The sequence below is a fragment of the Podarcis melisellensis genome, assembly GCF_964234715.1.
Source record: "Podarcis melisellensis genome assembly, chromosome: 11".
Lineage (NCBI taxonomy): Eukaryota > Metazoa > Chordata > Lepidosauria > Squamata > Lacertidae > Podarcis > Podarcis melisellensis.
Genome location: NC_138543.1, coordinates 37,534,298 through 37,554,817, shown reverse-complemented (window position 1 = coordinate 37,554,817; position 20,520 = coordinate 37,534,298). Strand labels below are relative to the sequence as shown.

At 40.3% G+C, this 20,520-nt stretch overlaps 1 protein-coding gene and 1 long non-coding RNA gene across 5 annotated transcripts in view; one reads left to right on the top strand and one right to left on the bottom strand.

Annotated features, from left to right (window-relative positions):
• Positions 1–12,817, bottom strand: part of LOC309379909 — a 50,276-nt gene extending 37,459 nt beyond the window's left edge. For both annotated transcript variants that reach the window (XR_014172659.1, XR_014172660.1), the window contains exons 1-3: positions 12,746–12,817; positions 12,250–12,304; positions 11,573–11,645 (exon numbers count right to left, since the gene is read on the bottom strand). This is a non-coding gene — a long non-coding RNA (uncharacterized lncRNA). The remainder of the gene's footprint in view (positions 1–11,572; positions 11,646–12,249; positions 12,305–12,745) is intronic.
• Positions 12,818–13,682: 865 nt separating this feature from the next.
• Positions 13,683–20,520, top strand: part of ERBIN (erbb2 interacting protein) — an 84,086-nt gene continuing 77,248 nt past the window's right edge. Inside the window, exon 1 of one of the 3 annotated variants that reach the window (XM_081929342.1) lies at positions 13,683–14,103. The gene's annotated coding sequence lies outside the window, so the exon portion shown is untranslated. The remainder of the gene's footprint in view (positions 14,104–20,520) is intronic. The other 2 variants (XM_081929340.1, XM_081929341.1) reach the window with 2 other exon arrangements.

Below are 20,520 nucleotides of genomic sequence, written 5' to 3'. Positions count from 1 at the left end.
GGCATATGAAACTGGAAATTCATCTGCTGGGAAAATAACATAGCAAAAATATTCAGCCCCCCCCCCCCCAATCCACAGGGTGTTGGACTGGAATTCGGGTTTCAGTTTATGTTTTATTGGTCCATATGCCTGCATGGAAGAACACATTGTGAGTGCTTGGCCAGCAAACCTTTGATAGACAGAATGGCTGGTGGTGTATTTATATGCCACCTTTTTTCCATCATGGAAGTCAAGGGCAACATAGGAGTTTCCAAGAAGCTTCCCATTCTAACATTAAACCAAGCTAGCTGCATTGCTTTTTCCTCAAATGAGGCTCCTATTCAGATATTCTAGCTCAGCTTGACTTGGCTTTTTAAACGTTTTCTTGAATTTTATATACAAAGATCATTGGAATAATAAATGATAAAAATAAACTGACCAAGTCTTCTCATGTTATTTGCACATCACGTAATACATTTGCAGCAATATCTACAACACATGGTTCATTATTAGTGGTCAATGTATAAATTCTTGGTTGGTGAACTGGTTTAAACAAAAACAAAGGGAAAAAAGGATAGAATAGAGTTAATAGATAACACTCAACATTGTATAGCTAATAAACAATAGCAATAAATGTAGAACTAGCCACTGTTACTTTGAACAAATTTTCTTCTCTCTTTTTTTAGCTGTCCTTACATGTAACAAAATCATAGTATAAAGTCAGTTCAAATTACAGTACTGGTATATTCTGTAATAGATGGCTAATTTTCTCATGTGTTTCCCAAATTGCCTATAAAGCTGCAGTTTTAACTTTTGAACTTTATTATGCAATAGATGATAACAGCAAATCTTGAAGAAGGTATTGGATTTTCTTCATGCTGTAAACTCACTTGCAAAGTCCAGGGCTTAGGAGTGTGGAACATCCTTCATTGTCATAAATTGAAATATCAAATAAACAAACACCTATCTAAAGAATGGGTGTTACTAAACAGATGATTAATTTTCTTTTAGCACATATTGTTCCAAACTATTTTATTCATGGGAGAAAAGCAACAAACCATTAAAGCAGAATGATAATGAATTACATTCCATCCACTCCTTTTTTAAATTCAAATAACCTTAGGGGTATGTATACTAAGTATATGCATTCCTCAACACATTATGCAGAACTGGCAATGGGCAAAATGTTAAAATGTAAATCTGGAAGTGATAAGCCACATATAAGGTCTGGAATTACATGGTTTTTGAAAGGGGTTCCTAGTCTTTAAACAGCTGTGTGACAATCAGACATTAAGCAGCTTTCTTCATTATTTCATCTGCATGCCTTCTTGTCATATGAAAAGCCCTGTTGCATCAAACCAAAGACCTATCTAGTCCAGCGTCCAGTTTCTCCAGTGGCCAAACAAGCTATGGGGGAAAACCCATAAGTAAGGCATGAAGGCAATAGTCTTCCCCTAGGGCTATTCCCCAACAACCGATTTTCAGAGCGATGTGGCTTCTGATCTTGGAGGTAGCATATCTCTGTCATGACATCATCATCATCGCCATCATTAGAATTTATATACTGTCCTATACCCGGGGGTCTCAGAGTGGTTTGCAGAATAAAATCAAGATATAAAACCACAAAATACCTAAGGAAAATATAAACAACAACCCAATAGCCCCCCCCCAAAAAAACCACAGTTTAAAAGGGCATGGGATGTAAATTGGATCAACCAAAGGCCTGGTTAAAAAGGAACATTTTTGCCAGGTGCCTAAAGGTATATAATGAAGGCGCCAGGTGAACTTCCCTGGGGAGAGAAGGCCCGTTCTCGTGTTGCCACCCTCTGAACCTCTCGAGGAGGGGTCACACGGAGGGCCTCAGAAGATTATCTCAGGGTCTGGGTAGGTTCATATGGAAAGAGGCGGTCCTTGAGGTATTATGGTCCTGAGCCAATGAAGGCTTTATAGGTCAAAACCAGCTTTTGTCCCCAAGCCACCCAGAGTGGCTGGGGCAACCCAATCTGATGGGTGGGGTACAAATAAATGAAATCATTATTATCAAAATGATTAAGTGCCTTTGAAATGGGTGGTCATCACAACACTTTGTGGTAGCAAATTCCACAGTTTAACTACACACCGTTTGAAGAAGTGTAGATAAATTTCCTACCGTTTGGCTTCATTGGGTGCTTCCCAGGTTCAGGAGAAAAACTATTCGCTATTCACTTTCTCCACACCATGCCTAATTTTATAAACCTCTATCATGCCCCGCCCCCATTATTTGCCCTTTTGCTCAACTATACATTTCCCCACAGGCAGTGGAGGCTGGTCTGCTGGGGCTAGCAGGGCACAGCCTCACCAGCCTCAGTATGCCTTCCCCACCTGCCTGCCATCTTATAACCAGTCTAGGGGGTGGCCCTGGCTGCCAGCTGCCTCATCCTGTACCGTCTGTGTTGCCCTTGTACAACTCAGGAGGGAAGAGGATAGGGACAAAGCTAGAATTAAGTTGTAGGCCGCCTTGAGCAGTGTTTTAACTATGGAAAGGCGGCGTACAAATAAAATGATGATAATGGGAATTAGTTGGCTCTTCCTGTCCCTGGGTAAGAGGGGTTAACTGTTAAACCACTCTGGGAATTGTACTTCTGTGAGGGGAAGGGGGGGTCTTCTAAGAACTCTCAGGACACTTAACAAACTACACTTCCCAGGATTCTTTGAGGGAAGCCACAGCTGTTTGACATAGTATGATACTGTTGTAAATGCATAGTGCATATGGGGCCTCAGATTGTAATCTATTCCATGCAGGGGCCTATCGTCTTGTACCCTGTGTAAAGCAGTTTGTACATTAATTGCCATTTGATTGGGCAATTAATTAATTAATCAATCAAAGCACATTTTCATTTATGTTGAACTGGTATGCTAATTTTGTTATTTTCATCGCTAAACTCAAGTGCTTACCATTTCACAAAATATAGTTATGCACCAGCTGTCAGTGCAAGATCAGACTTTGCTCTCTGATCCACTTGATAACAGCTGCTGACTCATATTGCTTAGGAAGCTTTTTATTATTAGGTTCAGAGCTCTATTTGAAATCTAAATCAGTAGGGAGTTTCCGATTCCTCCAACCCCCACAACACATGGCACTGAGCATGAATGAATGTTTACTTTGCAGTTAGCAAGAACAGAAAACCGTTTTAAGCAAAACCAAGCTTAATTTATCTGTAAAAGACTCTGAAAATGCAAAAGCGAAGTTACTCTGCATCCAGTTTTATACAAGAAAACAAAGTTGAATTAATACATTAAACATTTGGCTCATATTATAACTTCACTTGGTTTTTAAAAAATTCCTCCAGAATCTCTAGAGGAACTATTTTTATTATTAGAAACATTAATTATCAAAATAGATATGAGTCTTTTACCCATGACCATTTAAAATGTGTTTTATTGTGCATGCGCATATGAATATTGCAAAAGGAAACACAGAAATAAAATCACTGCAGCTTGCTTATCAACGAACAGGGCTAGGTTTGGGGTGTGAACCGCATAATGGCATTTGCTCTGATTTGGAGATCCATAGGTCTTCTGATTCTGGGACTTAGCGAGGACTAAGAAGAAGCAATTTTCAGGGTCAAAGTTTAGCTTTGGAGTAGTGACATTTTAAGATGGGCAGCGCCACTTCCTTACTCTAATCTTCACATATTTGGTGAGAAGAATGTGCTTCCGGATCAGATGTGATTTCCTGGCAATCATATATACGCCATGGCACTTCACATTTTAGAAATTAAACACTGGCCTTTCCCTTCAGAATCCTTTCACATGCAAAAGAGCACTCGCCTTCCTTTTGGGTTCTCCCCACTCCTCTTTCTTGGCCACTAATCCCAGCCAATTGTAAATTCCACTGGACAATTCTACTTTAGAAAACCTGTTCCCCACTCTTATTATCGACACATGTGCTGCTACTTAGCAAATGGTGGGAGAGGCTCGGGATGCTGAGGCATGCAGTCGCTGTCATTTTGGGAATGATTTACTAGCCTGGAAGGGAATTAGCAAGGTAATCCTAGGCACATAAACTCATTAGTAATTAGCACGGAGTCCAAGTGCATAGGGCTGCAATCAAAATCATTTGTGTGGTATGCAGTATGGATGCTCTGGCCCATATTGAACACCTTATAGGACTTATGTTAAACTGCCCCACCATAAAGTGTGTGGATCTAAGCATCTCCACCCTCCTTCACCTCCACCTGCCAGACTTCCCCAATCTAGTGCATGGGCGTAGGCCATGCTGCACAAGGCTGATTGGAGTTGTGGTCTAACAGCATCTGAAGGGCACCACAATGAGAAAGCCTGCTATATACATTGATAAAACTTTATCCCCTGAGAACAGATAGCTAATTAACAGACTTAGCTAATGTCAGCCACTCAGTTATGTCCTTTTAATTAATCGGCTTCAACCATACTGTAAATGAGACCTAAGCCAAATCTATAATGGTAGCTAATAGCTAAGACAGAACTGAGTCCCGCTATTATTTTGCTCTTTTTATTCTGTAAGAAACAGTGACTGGATGTAACAACCATGAAGCACATTTTAAAATGAAACTTTAATTGAAGTTAATTAAATATTTCACTTCTAATTAGCAGCAACCCTTTAAGCATGTTTATTGAAGTAACCATATTTTCAAATTCTTTCCTTTTTAAACTATGGCTGACTTAGGGAATTAATTTAACCAGTATTTTGTTCACAAGAACCATTTAATGCATTTTATCCAGAGGTAAAAGACAGCAAAAACTTTTGGTATACATGAAAAAGAAATAATAATTAAATATGTAAATTGGAGTTGTAACATCTTAATACATTTGATTATTTAATATGACACCCCCCGGTGTACAGACATTAATAAATATTAAGGAGTAGTGCAGCTAATCTAAAATGTGTTTTTGCCCTAACCCTAATTATGTCAGAGACATTTTCAAAACGGAGCTCTCAATTGTTTATCTGAGAGGAATTATTTAGTACTATTGTGATGCTATGGGTGCAATGTTGCTGCTACAGAAATAATTTCCACATATTTACTACCGGTAGTTTTCAAAGAACATGATTACCTGTCAGGGGCAGTGGATACGAGAAACATCTATTTCACAGAAGCCCATCCCTTTCTCTTACCACATATGTACACACAAACACTGATATTCCTGCGACTAATAGGACATGCTCTCCTATGAATACTAAGTTACATTCCTGTTAACTTTTCTGTGCCCTAAATTTCTCCCATTTGAACTCCTTCCCTTTCATTTGCCTGGCAACCTGTCTGTTCTCCTTGGTTCTCTTGAGAAGTCCTCACAATCAAGAGCTGCCAGTAGTCACACATTTCATTATGCAGAGTAGCAGCATTTGAAATCGGCTTTGCTTATCTTCACACCCCTATGCGCTTCCATACACACTACTTGCCTCATAAATTGGATTGCCTCTCTAAGGGTTTCTGCAGCAGGAGTGACTGCTGCTCTCTGCTGCCGAGCTTATTCCTTTCTAAAAGTTTTTTTAAAATGTTATTGCTCTGTTGCTGCTGAGAAAGAGTGGGATATTGACTAGCTCGCACTGGTAAAAGCAGTGCCTATAGAGATGTCCAAAATCAAATCTGCTCCCCACACTACCCTTAACATTGAAGTAACATTGATAAAGAATGTCATCACATTACCATTTTGGGTAAATGCTGAGTTCTACCATAGCTTGGAAACCATAACAGGATTCTGATGAAAAGTCAGATTGCCGCTTTTATCAAATGGCCCTAAAGGTTAGACCAGATAGGTTAACTATCTGCATAATCTAGCCAAAATGAAAGCACATTTAAATCCAATTGACTTAAGTGTCTTTCACGGAAAGATATGTGCCATAGCATCCGTGGGATTTATAAGTGTTTAACAATACTGGCTATCCTATCGCATGTCTTTTCTCTGGCCTTGTGAATGTGCTGAGCTTAGTTCACCATCTCTACTGGCACATTTGCTAGCAGTTCTGGCAGAGAACCCAAAGATTAAAGAGGCATGAAAATCAAACTACCTTAATCCTTTGAAGTGGTCCCTCCAGAACCAGATTAAGGAACATAAGGCCAGCAGCATGTGGAAATCAGCGCTGTTGCTGCCAAATCTGTTGATCTGGTAGCTCTGAAAAAACATCAGACTCTACTCTTGAATATACTTCTTGGGAATAAATTTATCAATTTTTGTATCATTTTGTATCATCAATTTTTGCAAAACCAGGCAGTACAATTAATAAACCATGATTTAATATATGCATGTTATTGTGGGGTTTGGTTTTTTTTTATTATTTCATGAGATATTTAATCAGCCACATGTCACATTCCCAATTCATGTAACAGTGTAAATGAATTACTAATATGGAACAGAAGGTTTGGGGTGTAAAATCCTAAATCCTTCAAAGACTTCCCTGGGTGATCATTTTTCTTCTGTGTATTGTCAGGATTAATTGGAATTCAAAGGGCACCTTCATAAGCATGAACACAAGACTTCACAAATTCACACTTCAGATTATTGTGGAAGTAGCTTGGTAAAAATGTCTAAGCAAATACTGTAGACTTTTCGCAGAATGCCTTTCAGTGCGCCTTTCTTTTTCAATCTATCTATTGAAGGCCGTTAAATGCTTCAATATCATTGTGGCACAAAGCCCATCATGTTTTTAATGAAGTGTTTTATACACATATAAAAAGAAAAAAAATTGCTCTGCAAAGTGTATAGTATTCCCCCCCCCCCACACCCCAAGCCTATTATTAGTTGCACAGAACACTGGGTCTCAGCTCTAACATAGATTGTTGGCTTGTTTTGGTATCTGCTTCACTCTACACTCATACAGCAGCAGTCAATGACCTAGTTCATACGACCACCTAACCCGTGACTGGGACTCCTCTTCCCTTCAAAGTTTAATCTGGTGGGGACTACACACTGGAGGAAGATGGGCCGAGAACCACCCCACTGTCTTGGTCTCTGTCACTCCATCCCTCCATTTTCTCTCCCTCCCTCCCTCTCTCACACACACACTCCTAGTTAATCAATCTTCCATTCACAAACACTCTCATTCTTTCATTCATACACAAAAACTTCAGTTCTCTCACACCCGCTCCCCTCTAGCTGCCACTCCCCTCTAAAAAATAAAATAAAATCCACCTACATGGTAATTAGAGAGATATTCCAGATACTCTCCACCAACCCCGTCACCATGAACCTTGAGTTATACAGTGGTACCTCGGGTTAAGTACTTAATTCATTCCGGAGGTCCGTTCTTAACCTGAAACTGTTCTTAACCTGAAGCACCACTTTAGCTAATGGGGCCTCCTGCTGCTGCCGCGCCGGCGGAGCACAATTTCTGTTCTCATCCTGAAGCAAAGTTCTTAACCTGAAGCACTATTTCTGGGTTAGCGGAGTCTGTAACCTGAAGTGTATGTAACCTGAAGCGTATGTAATCCGAGGTACCACTGTACTTCCAATGACTCACAATTTCCATGCAAATAGCTGTTAACATGAATATTACTTGTTCCTTATAAACATGTTTCCCAATTATCAATAAGGGAAATGCCACTACATAAATGTGCTGGCCCATTATTTGGGAAATTCTGACAAATTCCAGATTCTAAAACCATTGCACAGGAATTTGCACCCGCCACATGTGAATGAAAGACCTGAGTTCACCACAGCCTCTCTAAAATAGTGGGAATACGGCATAATTAATATGATGTGAATTCATCCAGTCCAGTGCCACCAAAAGAACATTTTTTCTTCTATGTTTATTCAGAGATTGTTTTTCCAAGCTGCTTCCAACTCTTGTGTAATTGCTTCCAAAGTTTCCAGTTGCAACAGTTTATAGATTGCAGAAGCTACAACTTTCTAGTCATTGTCAGGTTGAATACAAAAACTTTATTAATTTATTTTTCAATGCTAATATTATTTTTCCTGTCTAGCACGTACTATTTCTTAAGAAAATAACCAGTCTGCTAACCCTATTCTGCTTTTAATTTTTTGTTATGGATCTCCCATCATATATTATTTTGCTTCCCAAAATTTAGATTGTGCTCACTCTGATCATTCTCTGTCTATCTCAGTTTAAACAAAGGTTACATATTTTTTACAAATACATTCTGATATGTATATTAGGTCATAACTCTAAAAAACAGAATTAATTATATTTACCATGCTCTGCAGCTTCTCTTCTCTTCTCTTTGTGTCATTCCAGCTAAGTCATCCACAAGCATAACCAATTTTCTTCCTTTCGATTTACCTTAATAACTAAATTAATTTTCTTCTTTTTGGTTAACTGCATCCTTCAGAAATGTTTTTAATATGGCAGCAAACATCCTTCGTAAACCTATTCACCCATTATCATAATCTGCAGTTCTAGCTTCCTGAACTGTATATACTACATTCTGCTGTCTTTTTCAGCTTTAGATATATAGGGTGGCATTCAACTAAATTTTACTCAGAGGAGACCTATCAAAATCAAAGAACCTAACTGACTCATGTTAGTTTCAAAGGATCTATACTCTAAGTAAAATACTTTATTTTATCTGTCTTGCCTTATGCCTACCATCTTCTGCTTCCTTTGCTTTCCTAATACAGTGGTACCTCTGGTTAAGAACTTAATTTGTTACGGAGGTCTGTTCTTAACCTGAAACTGTTCTTAACCTGAAGCACCACTTTAGCTAATGGGGCCTCCTGCTGCCGCCACATGATTTCTGTTCTCATCCTGAAGCAAAGTTCTTAACCTGAGGTACCATTTCTGGGTTAGTGGAGTCTGTAACCTGAAGCGTTTGTAACCCGAGGTACCACTGTAATTAGATTTGTTCAAGCCCAATGCTATGCAATATTCAATAGGCCTTACACTTGGTTTCATTGGCTAGCATCATTTCTGAGTTTAAATGTAATGGGGAACTATGGTTTAAACAAGCAAATCCTAAATCTGGCATGCAAAACAAAGTGGCAGTTTATAAGGAACACAATGGTCAGTCTTAATCATAATAAGCCATGATTTTGTTAAGCCAAGATTGTTACATCTGAACTGGCTTTGTATGGGGACACCAGGCTAAATCTGAGTTAATCTGAATAGGCTTTGAGCTAAACTGAGTCTTGATTTTTTATTCTGGGTTTGTTGTCCCTTTCTGTATGGTGTCAATTATTTTTGTTTTCTGCTGCTTTCTCTTCATTTCTCCTGTTTTTACTTAAACATTTTGTACTGGTTGATTAATTGTTGTGTTGCTGATTTTAATTATATGTTAGCCACCTTGAATTATTTTATAAGATGAGCCAGATATTTAAAAATCAAACAGATCATAGGCATGTTTGCTCAGAAGCAAGTTCCACTGTGTTCAGTAAGGCACGTTTGCTAGCAAGCGTGCAAAAGATCGCAGCCTGAGTAGAGCAGAGAATGAGCTTCCTTCCTAGTATTTCCCCCTCCCCCCCTCAGCACTTGATGACCACACCTGTTATTTTGAACTGGTTGTCATTTTAAGTTACGTGTATGCTCAACTTCCGTTGAAGTTCAATGTGACCATGAAAGTTATAGTTCTGAATCACACCTCTGTTGATCAAAACTGGTTTCTATTAGACTTTCCACTTTGTACTGCTGGTGTTGCAATTCTTTGGAGAATTTTGAAAGAAACAATTATGGTAAGTTAATGGCAGATTGTTTAGAAAATGAAATTTAATAGTTCAAAGTGGTTTATATTATAAAGAGTCTTCCTCTTTATAAAGACTGGGAAAGGCAAGGTATTTTGTTTTTGTTTTTTTGCTGTCTTTTACACAACTGTGATGATGCTACATAGAATTGCTTTAAGAGAGATGGAATTCCAGCATAGCCACATTTTTATAGGGCTATGCCCTTTCTGGGTTCTGACCAGGAAAGGCAATGCATAGTTTTTGTGGGTAATGAAAGAGGAAGTGTCATGTATGTAAACCTAGATTTAATTAGAGCAGAATTAATCCAAAAGCTAATATAGAACTCATTTGTGATGATGATGCAATAGAACTGTGGCGATAAGAGGGAATGTGCTTTAAAGTTTAGAAAGACTTTAGCAGACTTTTTCTGAGCAACTATGAAAAGTGAGCAACTTTTCAGTTCTCTGATCCTCCATGTTAACCGTTGTCAGCAGCCACTGTGCCAGGCTTATGCCAATGTAAGGGAGTGTAAGGGAGTTACACTCCCATGTACTCCCAACATCAAAGTATAAAAAATATGTTATCACTATTGAAAAAGAAATGATGTAGCAACACCAGCCAATAGTATCATGGTGTCCCTGGCAACTCTGCTGGTGCCCAAACATCACGATACAGTGGTACCTTGGTACTCGAACTGCTTGGCTCCCGAACAAAGAGGCTCCTGAATGCAGCAAACCCAGAAGTAAGTGTTCTGGTTTGCGAACATTTTTCGGAAGCCGAATGTCCGATGGGGCTTCCACTTGAGTGCAGGAAGCCGTACTTTGGTTTTTGAATGGTTTCAGGAGTCAAATGTACTCCTGGAACAGAATAAGTTAGAGAACCAAGGTACCACTGTATTGTGTCAGAATCTAAGCCTAAGAAGCTGACAACCCAAACAGACCAAGCAGCATAAATAACAGGAAAGTGCTGTAGCCTGCAAACAATATTTTTGCTAGTGGAGAAGCAAGGATGAGGCAGGGAATGAACGGAATGTCATTCCAAGTACAATACACAGTCATCTCTGTAGCCTAGTGCATGTGGAACCCAGAGCTACGCAGAAAAAAGGTTTGAATTTTGCTGAAGAAGGTTATTATTATTATTATTATTATTATTATTATTATTATTATTATCACTCATCTGACTGGGTTGTCCCACCCACCCTCAGAAACCATGTTCATAATGCTACATGTTTGTGTCTATTGGAGGGGAACAACTTTTTTGAAAGGGACAAGGGTGGGAGCCACATGCACAAGGAAGAAAGCATAGTAACAAATAAAGGATCAGCATGACCTGCCTGCTTGCCCAACGGGAAGGAGCAAGGTACTAAGAAACAGGAAATGTTGGTTTGGTAATATTCCCTGCCAAAGTAAAGCTTACCTTCCAAGTATCAGAGCGGCAACAATAAATGTGGATGGAATGAGAGAATCAGTGGGACTTGAACCCCAAGACTATGACCATCATAGACAGGAGACTTTCCTTCATGGGTGAGTTCATGACATGCCCTCTACGTCATATGCATCAAGAACTCCAGCAGGCTTAGCAAAAAAAGAGATCCCAGGTTTTACCTCAGGCTACATAAAGGCCTCAGAAGAGACATACACTGGAGACAGTGCAGTATGAACATTGATACCCAAGCAGAGGGAGTGGTACACCAATTAATGACCTCACCAAGCAACAGTCAGCCCTGACAGGCTTCAAAGTGCCTATCATTTTGTAAACCTATTCAATCCCATGTAGTCACATATACCATATTCAGCTGATTGATGGTTGTTTTCCTCAATAGAGAGCTCATCTCACAGGCATCTGGTTGAGCTCTATGCAAAACAGGATGGACTAGATGGGTCTTTGATCTAACAGAAATCTTCTTATGACATTGCCCCAATGTTCACAGAATACATAAAACAGAGTGCGATATACCCACCGGCTGAGCCACTAGCAACTGCGGATACGGCACCTTCAGCATTAGAAAGGGTCCAATATGCTTTCATTCATCACTGAAAGAGAGTTGACAAGTCAAGAATGAAGACTGAGAAGGTTTATTGATACCAACAGAAGATAATTATTAATCTTATTCTGAGACATTTCCATGTAGCAGAAAGGGCAAAAACCAGACTGGAAACAGTCAAGTAGAAAATCGAGAGAACAGAGAGCAGGACAGCCAGTCATACAAGTTTTGAGAATATAGAAGAAAAATCAAACAGATCTGGCTATTCCTAGTATGGGGGTTAACTTTAGTCCCTTCACATGTACAGATACATGTGTGTAGTAGACGTCCATGCAAGGGTCAATTCTAATTTGCCCAGGATTCCTTTACACTTGCACAAACCCTGCATAGATACATCTGTATGTTTGTAGGCCCGTACTTATGGTGAGCAGCTAGCAGCTGGTAGCTGTTTAGGGCATCAGTGGTGGTCAGGAACAAGGCTAGCAACGTTGACATGGAAGTCCTTCACACAGTGGGTGAACCTGTGATGGGATTTTCATGGGCTTTTCATCTATGAAAAGTCATGCGGGCAGGCAATTGATTTCAAGCCTTTTTGAGAACTGAGCCACCTTTACTATAGAAACCCAAGTTAGGCTTCAATTCGAACCCCTCACCTGTCTTATAGATTCAACAGAACTTATTCTGAAGGGACATGCTTAGGATTGCAGCCTAAAAGAAATAAGAAAAGGTATTGATTGTGAGCAGGAAAGTTTAGCTAGCACTGTGTTTGCTTTGTTTACACACACAACTATGAGAAGGTTGGAAGATGCCAAGTTAGTTTCACGCCAATCTAGGTCAAGTCTTGTCTAAGCTGCTCTCGCTGCTGGGTTCCCCTTCCTTGTATTCCTCCTGCTTTTCTTTCTCCTCCACCTTCTCCTCCCCTCGCCTTTCCCTCAGTTGCCTTAAAAGCAAACACCCGCTTTCTCTCTCTCAGTTCTTACCCTCCTTCCCTTCCCGTCCCCCAGCCCCGCCACTTCCTTTCTCTCCCCAAACCTAAGAGCGCCTAAAAGTGTTCCTAAACACCGCTCCCCCTCCCCTCCCCAGATGGCTTGATCTCTCTCTCTCTGTGCATCTCACTTTTTCCTTTTTTTTCAATTCACACACCCTAACCTGCTCTTCCTTCCCCTATCACAGCCGCCCTTCAGAGCAGGGTCATTGGCTGTTGCTAGAGGCTCCTCTCTCCGGATTGGCTAAGTCGCGCTGCTGCTGCTCGCTTCGTCAGTTTCCAGACTTGTTGTCTGGCTCTAAGGCTAAAAAGTCTGAAGGGGAAACTAGTGCAGCTGCGCGGTTGGGGCCGAAAGAGAGAGAGAGAGAGAGAGAGACCGAGACCGAGTGTGTGTGTGTGCGCGCGCGCGCTAGTCAGTCACGCTTGGCTGTCTGGGCGGCGCTGCAGTGTCTCCCCCTGGCCTGGGCGGCGGTGCTTAGTAGTAGTAATAGTAGTAGTAATAATAGAACTGCCGCCCGCTCTCCGTCCCTCCCTCGCTCCCCGCGGCCGGCCTGCCTGCCGCCGCCCTTATCTCTGGGGAGCCTGAAGGAGACACCTCAGCGAGTCCCTGGCCGGCGCCCAGAGGAGCGAGCCTGCCAAGCGAGAGGGGCGGGAAGGAGGGAGAGGAAGGGGGAAGTGTGGAGAGGAGGAGCCGTGTATGTGTGTGTGTGAGGCGGGGAGGGCGAGGGAGGAAGGCGAGCGGAGCGAGGGAGGAAGGCAGGAAGGAAAAAAGAACGAATAGAAGATAAGAAGGCTGCGCAGTGGAAGAAGAGCAGGAGGAAGAGGAAGAAGGGGGCTTGTTGCGCTTCGCCTCCCCGCCTCCCCTCCCACCACATGCCCCTGGCGGTGGGTTGCGGCAGGCGCTACAGCATCCTGGGCCCGGCCTAGCGAGCGAGGGGACGCAGAGAAAGGAGAAGAAGCCGAAGGGTGGAGGGGGGGGGGTCGGCGACGGAGGCGGGTCCGCAGCTCGGGAGCCTCTTTGGAAAGGAGAGCTGGGCCAGCCAGGCTCCGGCGCAGGCATTGCGGCCCCCGCGGTCGCCCCGTCCCCTCGCCCCACACAGCCGCCGCCGCCTCAGTAAGGGGCGGGAAGTGAGTCTTCTTCTGCCGGGACTGGGCGGCGTTCGAGGCACCTGAAACCGCGCATTTGTCACGGCGGAAGAGGGCAGAAGCTGAGGCGACGACGCAGAGACCTCCCCTCGCTCAACTGCGAAGAAAAGTGAAGGAGGAGGCCGGGGGAGGGAAGGGGGGAAATAACTCACCTCGGCCGGCCGGGCCGCAAGCTTGGCATTGCTAAATCTCCACGACACCCCCAACCCCGGAAAAGAAAAGGAAAAAAAACCCCAACAACGTCGACGAAAGCTGTTGCACCCCCGTTTTTTTTTCCTTTTCTGGACTGCTGAGAAAACTTGATTTGGATTTAAAGCATCCATTGGGTAGTGGAGGAACCTGGTGCAAATGGAGATCTGCACGCCCGAATTGTGAGGTTGGTTTTCAAAAGAAATAATTTTGGAAGTGTGCGTGTGCGGGAACATTAGGAATGGAACCCTTTTTATGTGTTGGAGAAAGGGGACGCAATTGTACTTCATTTTGAGATGGTGGTCTGCCTCCTGTTCTTACTTTCGTTAGCTTTTTAAATGTCTTTCTGAATTTTGAAGCTGGTTTCCAGTTTCTCTTTCTGTGTGTGTGTGTGTGTGAGAGAGAGAGAGAGAAAGTCTAATCGTTACCGGTACTTTGAAATTTTGTTGCAGAGGAGAAATGTAGGAGAGCTGATTTTGTGTGTGTAAAGCTTCTCAGACAGAAGTTTCTTTGTTCCATAGTAGAAGGTATTGAAGTGAAACTGCCTGATTATGCATTCGTGATCTTAAAACATGTCATCTGTAGAAGCGGCTTGCTGGACCGATAACTTTCTTTCTCTGCAAGCATTCCGTCTGCATAAACGGCAAATATTCTTTTTCCCATGTACCATTAAAGTTTGAAGACTTTTTCTTTTCTTAAAGGCCGATGTTTTTCTTTTAGAAGGCATTCCTTAGCTGTCGAGTAAGGACACAGTTCAGACAGGCCTGATGTCTTGTGCGACTTAACAAGTGTTTCTTCTTTCATAACCTGTGTAGTTCAAAAACGTTTGAGTAGTAGAGATATTTGTCATATTGTCATAAAACAGCTTCAGCACCTTTAGTCCATGGCTATCTCCTGAGGGAGTTTAAACTTTATTTGCAAACGTCTACTTGCATGTGTGGTTTATGGACAAATTTATTTTCCCCCAATAGTAGAATTCAGTTGTTTCATTTGATTTATTTTTTTTAACAATGTAGTTTGGTCTTGGTGTTTTGGGAAAAGGTATGGAAATAGTGAGGTTTCTGAAAAATTGTCAAGATTAAGCAATTCTCATTGTAAGGAAAGCAAAAGGTGTTGTATCACCTGTTGAATTATATAATTTTGATGACTTCACAAGCAACTTGCCATTTGTTTTTGTACAAATCTGCTTTGAACGTGTTTTCTAAATTGTGCATTAGTCAGATGACTATAACTGAGGCATTATTTTTGTACTGTGGATGGTTTAAATCAACGTCCATGCTATATTTTGCTGGTCTGTCTTGATGGGAGTAAAGGCAAATTTCTCTTGGCGTCAATCATCAAGATTAGGAAACTTTCAAACTATACACATGATCTTTAAAGACACCAGTAAAGGTTACTCTTGGCCATTTCAAAGGATTGGACAGAAAGATGGCAGTGAACTTCAACTTCCTTATATGGCTTATGCGTGGCAGAAAAGCCTAAATAGAGTAATCATTTTACAGTGAATTAGCACTTCCAAAGCAGTGTTACATTCCCCACAAAACATTCTAAAGAGGGATAGACGGTATCATTGCATGATACATATAACTATAAGATATTGTATATCTAACATGTAGCCATAGAGCATAAACTATTGTATTTTGAACTATTTATTGTTCTTGATATTGGTTGGACTTAAAATCCTGTACAGTGCAGTCCTGTAAATGTCTACACAGAAGTAGACTTACTCTTAGGTAAAGGTGTATAATATTTCAGCTTTAGATTAGTTTAGTCACCATATTGGATTAGGCCCTATTTAAATAGCACACTTCTGCTTAGGCTAGTGATGCGTCATAAATTACATTAATTTTAGTAATACAATTTGAAAAGATTTGTTGGAATTATTGCTCTTGGCAAGTCAAGCTTATATGATAGTAAATTATCTGACAGGCCTTTGAATTTTCACCTTTATCTGATTGGTTCAAAGCCTGTTTAGTGGTGTGTGTGTATTACATTTCATTAGTGATGTGAAAACTTCTCCTAATTTGACTTTTTTCAGTGAGCTATGTTTATATATGTTCTGTATATCTATACTGTATAAAAGTTTTCTTTTTTAGTGTTCTTACAATTATGTGCTAATTTTTATATTATCTAAAATTAATAAATAATAGCAAGTAAGATTTACCTCCTTTGGTAATTCAGATGAATGCCTGTTTGTACTCTTCAGTAAGTCATTGGGAGACAAAAGAAAAACAGTAAATTTATATAGTTCTGCATGCCAGCAAAGTATAGCTGAATAGGCAATTAAAGCAGGTTAAGTCAAAGCAGTAATCAGATGGCAATATTTGCATGTAGTGAATCTTTAATAGGCGCAATGAAGTATTTAGTCATTAACAGAAGACTTATTTGAAAAAGTGAAGAAACCGCTAATCAATTTATTAAAATACATTTTTGTATAGGTATCTGCTCTCAAATTTAAAATGTGTACTTTAGTTCAGTTTTAATCTAGCTAGTGATTTACATAGAATATAAAGAATGTATAAAGTTATCAGTAAAAGTCAGAAGATAGAAACACGCTGCCATATATATATATATGGAGAGAGAGAGGGGTGTGTGTGCATTACACACAAACACACACACGTAAACCTTACATATCTAGGCAGGCTTGCCTAAACAGCTTTTTTTGAAGCAGGCATTGAAAACAACACAGTGAAGGTCAGTGGGCAGTGAGTTCCAGAACGTAGGTGCTGCCACGCTGAGAGTTTAATTATTTACAAGTGTGGAATGGATATTGTGTAGCACTTTCCAAAGTGCTCGTTCCAGAGTTTGCAGTGTTGCAGTATTGAGTGGGCATAGAAGGAGTAACATTGCCTTTAGTACACATAGAGTACTGTACACATTAATGTCTACCTAAGCTGATCCACGTGTGGAATCAGACTTCCATGCACACATTGAATCATGGAATTAGAGAGTTGGAAGGGACCACAAGGGTCATCTAGCCCACCCCCTGCAATGCAGGAATCTTTCACCCGACGTGGGACTTGAACCCACAAAGCTGAGATCAAGAGTTTTTTGCTCTACCGACTAAGCTCTCTATGATGATCACCCGTTAGAATAGAAAATGTGAATGAATAGATTCTACATACAAAGTTTGAGGCTACATCTAGTTTCTGCCTACAAGTTGCAGCCTTATCAGATCAACCCTGACCTAGTGTAACCTCCTTAGAGCTGACAGTGTCAACTTTCCTCATTGACAAATGGGTGCTCACAACTGGATTTGTGTAAAACTGGATTGGGGTCTGTGTATGCTCAGGTTAGGGACCTTCTGTGGCCTGTGGCCATAATGAAGTTCTTCTATTGAAGGCTTGGCTTCATAACTTTCGGGTTTCATCTGCATGTGAGATATTGAAGCAAACTGACCTGTTAGCATTTGTTACACAGTTAAGAAAGCATTTGCTTAAATATTTATGGTTACTGACATACCTACAATATGTGTTCCCCAGCCAATTTAAATATACTGTAAATATATTGAGTATCCTGCTATGTATGTTGTAATTATGTATGGAATGGTGACCTCTGCAAACAACAGGGCATACTCAATACTCTGGGGATGTTGAATAGGCTACTAAAAGAGAAAATCCTTGTCCCTGAATTTCCTAAATACCAAAACCTTTTCAGGAAGGCTTTTAGATAATAGTGATGGTATGCTGCTTCTAAAAAAAATATTGGTATTTGTGGTTTCTTTCTTTCGGTTGGTTTCTAAGGGTATTTTTTTTTTTTGAACTACCCTGTTGGGTGAGCTGAGGGTGAGCTACCTTTACACAGGAGATGTAGAGCTAGATTAAAAAAACAACAACCCAAAAAACTAATTTCTACCTTTTTAAAAAGCTACTTCTATTCATTTACTGAATATTTAAACTTGATCCTCAGGGCAATTTACAGTATTAAGAGCAAAAGCAAGTCTCTACTTATCTTTAGTTACCAAATTCAGGAATGTACAAAGCTTGGCCATTGACTTAGGTCTTAGGCATTAAGTTTGAGAAGATGATTGTGAGCTGCTAAAGTAAGGCCACTTCTTCTGTTCATTTTGGGTAGAAGGGGTTGTATTAATAACCTGCCCTCAGTCCACTGTTAACATGGGAGGAAGACATTATGTAGGATCCAGTATATTCCATTTTTTCTTAGTTAAAAATAGCACCCCAACTTGTGCCTGAAGGGCCCATGAAACCATTGCTCACTCTGGTGTAACGTTTTCCTGGTAATTCACGCCTGTTGAGACAAGCCCTTCTGTTCTGCTTCAGCTGCATCCTCTGAAGGAAAGGTGTATATGGGTTGTGTTATAATAGCAAAGTTCTAAGGTTACAAAAGTATGATTATTGACAAAGCAAAATTTTGGGGGAATATTATACCCTTACCATGTAGAAATTGGTGGAAAGTATTCCCAGCCAGTGCTGGGATCTGTAGAATAATATGCATTGATAACCCAGAATTACGTTTGGTTCACTTGCATGTTGAGCTTGGGTTAGTAAATTGACTGGACCTGCCATCTAAGTACTTTGTTTTTGTCTAGTTGCAGCTTTTCATGTATGCTTCATGTATTTGCTGCACAAAATACCACTGTAACATAATGATCAAGTAAAGTGTGGCTATTCTCTATATATTACAATCTTTAGCTGAATAAAATTCTACAAATACAGCCTTGTAAATTTGTGCCATTAAATGTCTCTTAACTAGTGCACTCCCAAGTCTGAGTCTATTCTTTTATGGACTCTTTCTTAATTTGCCTTGGAATTAGCCTACGATCCAGGACCAAAATTCTTACCAGATTTGATTAATAATGTTGCATATTATTTTTTGCAAGGTCTATACCCCAAGAGATGGTAGGTCCACAGCAATTGGATAGTTCTGTGTATAATCATAATTTATGTGGATCTTGGCCAAATGCAACCCTGCCATGTTAAGCCACCACCATCAGTTGTGAAATACAAGACCTAGAGTGCTTTGTGTGGTCAGCCACATCTCCACCTAGAATGTCCCATGTTAATAATGCCCAATGTGTTTAGATATTAACTGTGTACATTTCTCACCTGGCTTCGGGTCACCTAAGTTATATACCCTTACCTCCAGGAAAGTGGCCTCTACAGAATGCCATGGCATTGCACCTGACCCAACAGCTTTAGTTGCAGCACACTGTCAAAGGTACTGTTCTCATGCAGATATTACTGAAGAAGAATTGGATGATTTTTGTACTACTGAATTTTAAGATGAACCTGTAAGATCAGATATGTTAAGGAGGAAGTAACTATATGTATGTTTTCTCAACTGAAATGTGGTTTATTGTGAAATTGCCAAAAATGTTCATATATGTTCACATGGGATGTTGATTGCACAAGTATATCAACACATACATGGAGCATTCCATTACTGTCTGAATTAATGCTTGACCTGCAGGACAATGTCCAAGAGTGTTTCCACTTCATGCGGAAATCCAGCTGTAGGAAATGCTCATGATTATTATTTACACAAAGAATAAAACATGCCTTTAACCAGGGCTGGAGAACCTGGAGGATTGCTAGATATTTCTGGATCTCTCTTTAGCCCAGCTAGCATGGTCAGTGGTCTGGAATGATGGGAGTTGTAGCCAACAAATGGTGGGCCACAGGTTCCCTGCTTCTACTTTTGAAACTCTTGTTGAATTTAAGTTCTCATCCCGCCCCCGCTGAAGTCAAACATGCATATCTCTTTGTCCTTTGACAATTACCTCCAAAGCTCTGAAAAAATATTAACAAGCATGTAACACACAGAAATCTTGACAAAATAAAATTAATGGGGTGATAGTTAAAATTGTGATAGATTGCAGCATGTGGCTATTCTCTAACTTTTGAGATATAGACTTTTCTAGCAATATTTACCGTTTTCATTACATAAAGTAAGAATTCACCCTTTTTGGTGTGTGTTGCTCAAGGACTTTCACCAGCTTATATGAGATGCAGGGTTTGCATGGAGAGTTTAGCATCAAATGCAGATGATTGTGACTTTGCTTAAAACAAAGATGAATAATGGTTTGTGCACAAACGTTTGCTGTTTACTTGTATGGTAATAAATGTTGCAAATGGAAGTGAGGGTAACGTAAAGCAATTATTATTTGTTATACTGGACAGTGATGCATAATGTTCCTTAAGAGGTCTGATTATAATTGTATGCAAACCAAGTGCTGAATTGCAGGTGATTCCAACAAATAAAATCAATGGGTAACTAGGTCTTTAAAGATGTAGGGACCCTGAGTTGTGTGGCCATACACTATGTAGTGCCTTAGTGTTGGAATGGCAATTTATTTCTTCTGCTGTAGAAAGAGTGCAGTGACAAGACTCTTAATTCCAGATTATGCAGAGGGAGAGGAAGGGCAGCATAATGGACCATAAGTGACCTGTTTCTGTTGTGGTAAGTTTTTAATGGAATGAAGTGAATCTTGGCTTTAATTTTATATGTTTTGTTAGCTGTCATGCTTAGAGAGATCTAAGAAGGAAGTCAACATAAAAGATTCTCTTGTGGATGATAGTTTCAAAAGTTGACTTGTAAGTCCATTTAATAATTTTAAGTGCCTGAACAGGTGATGTATATTTGA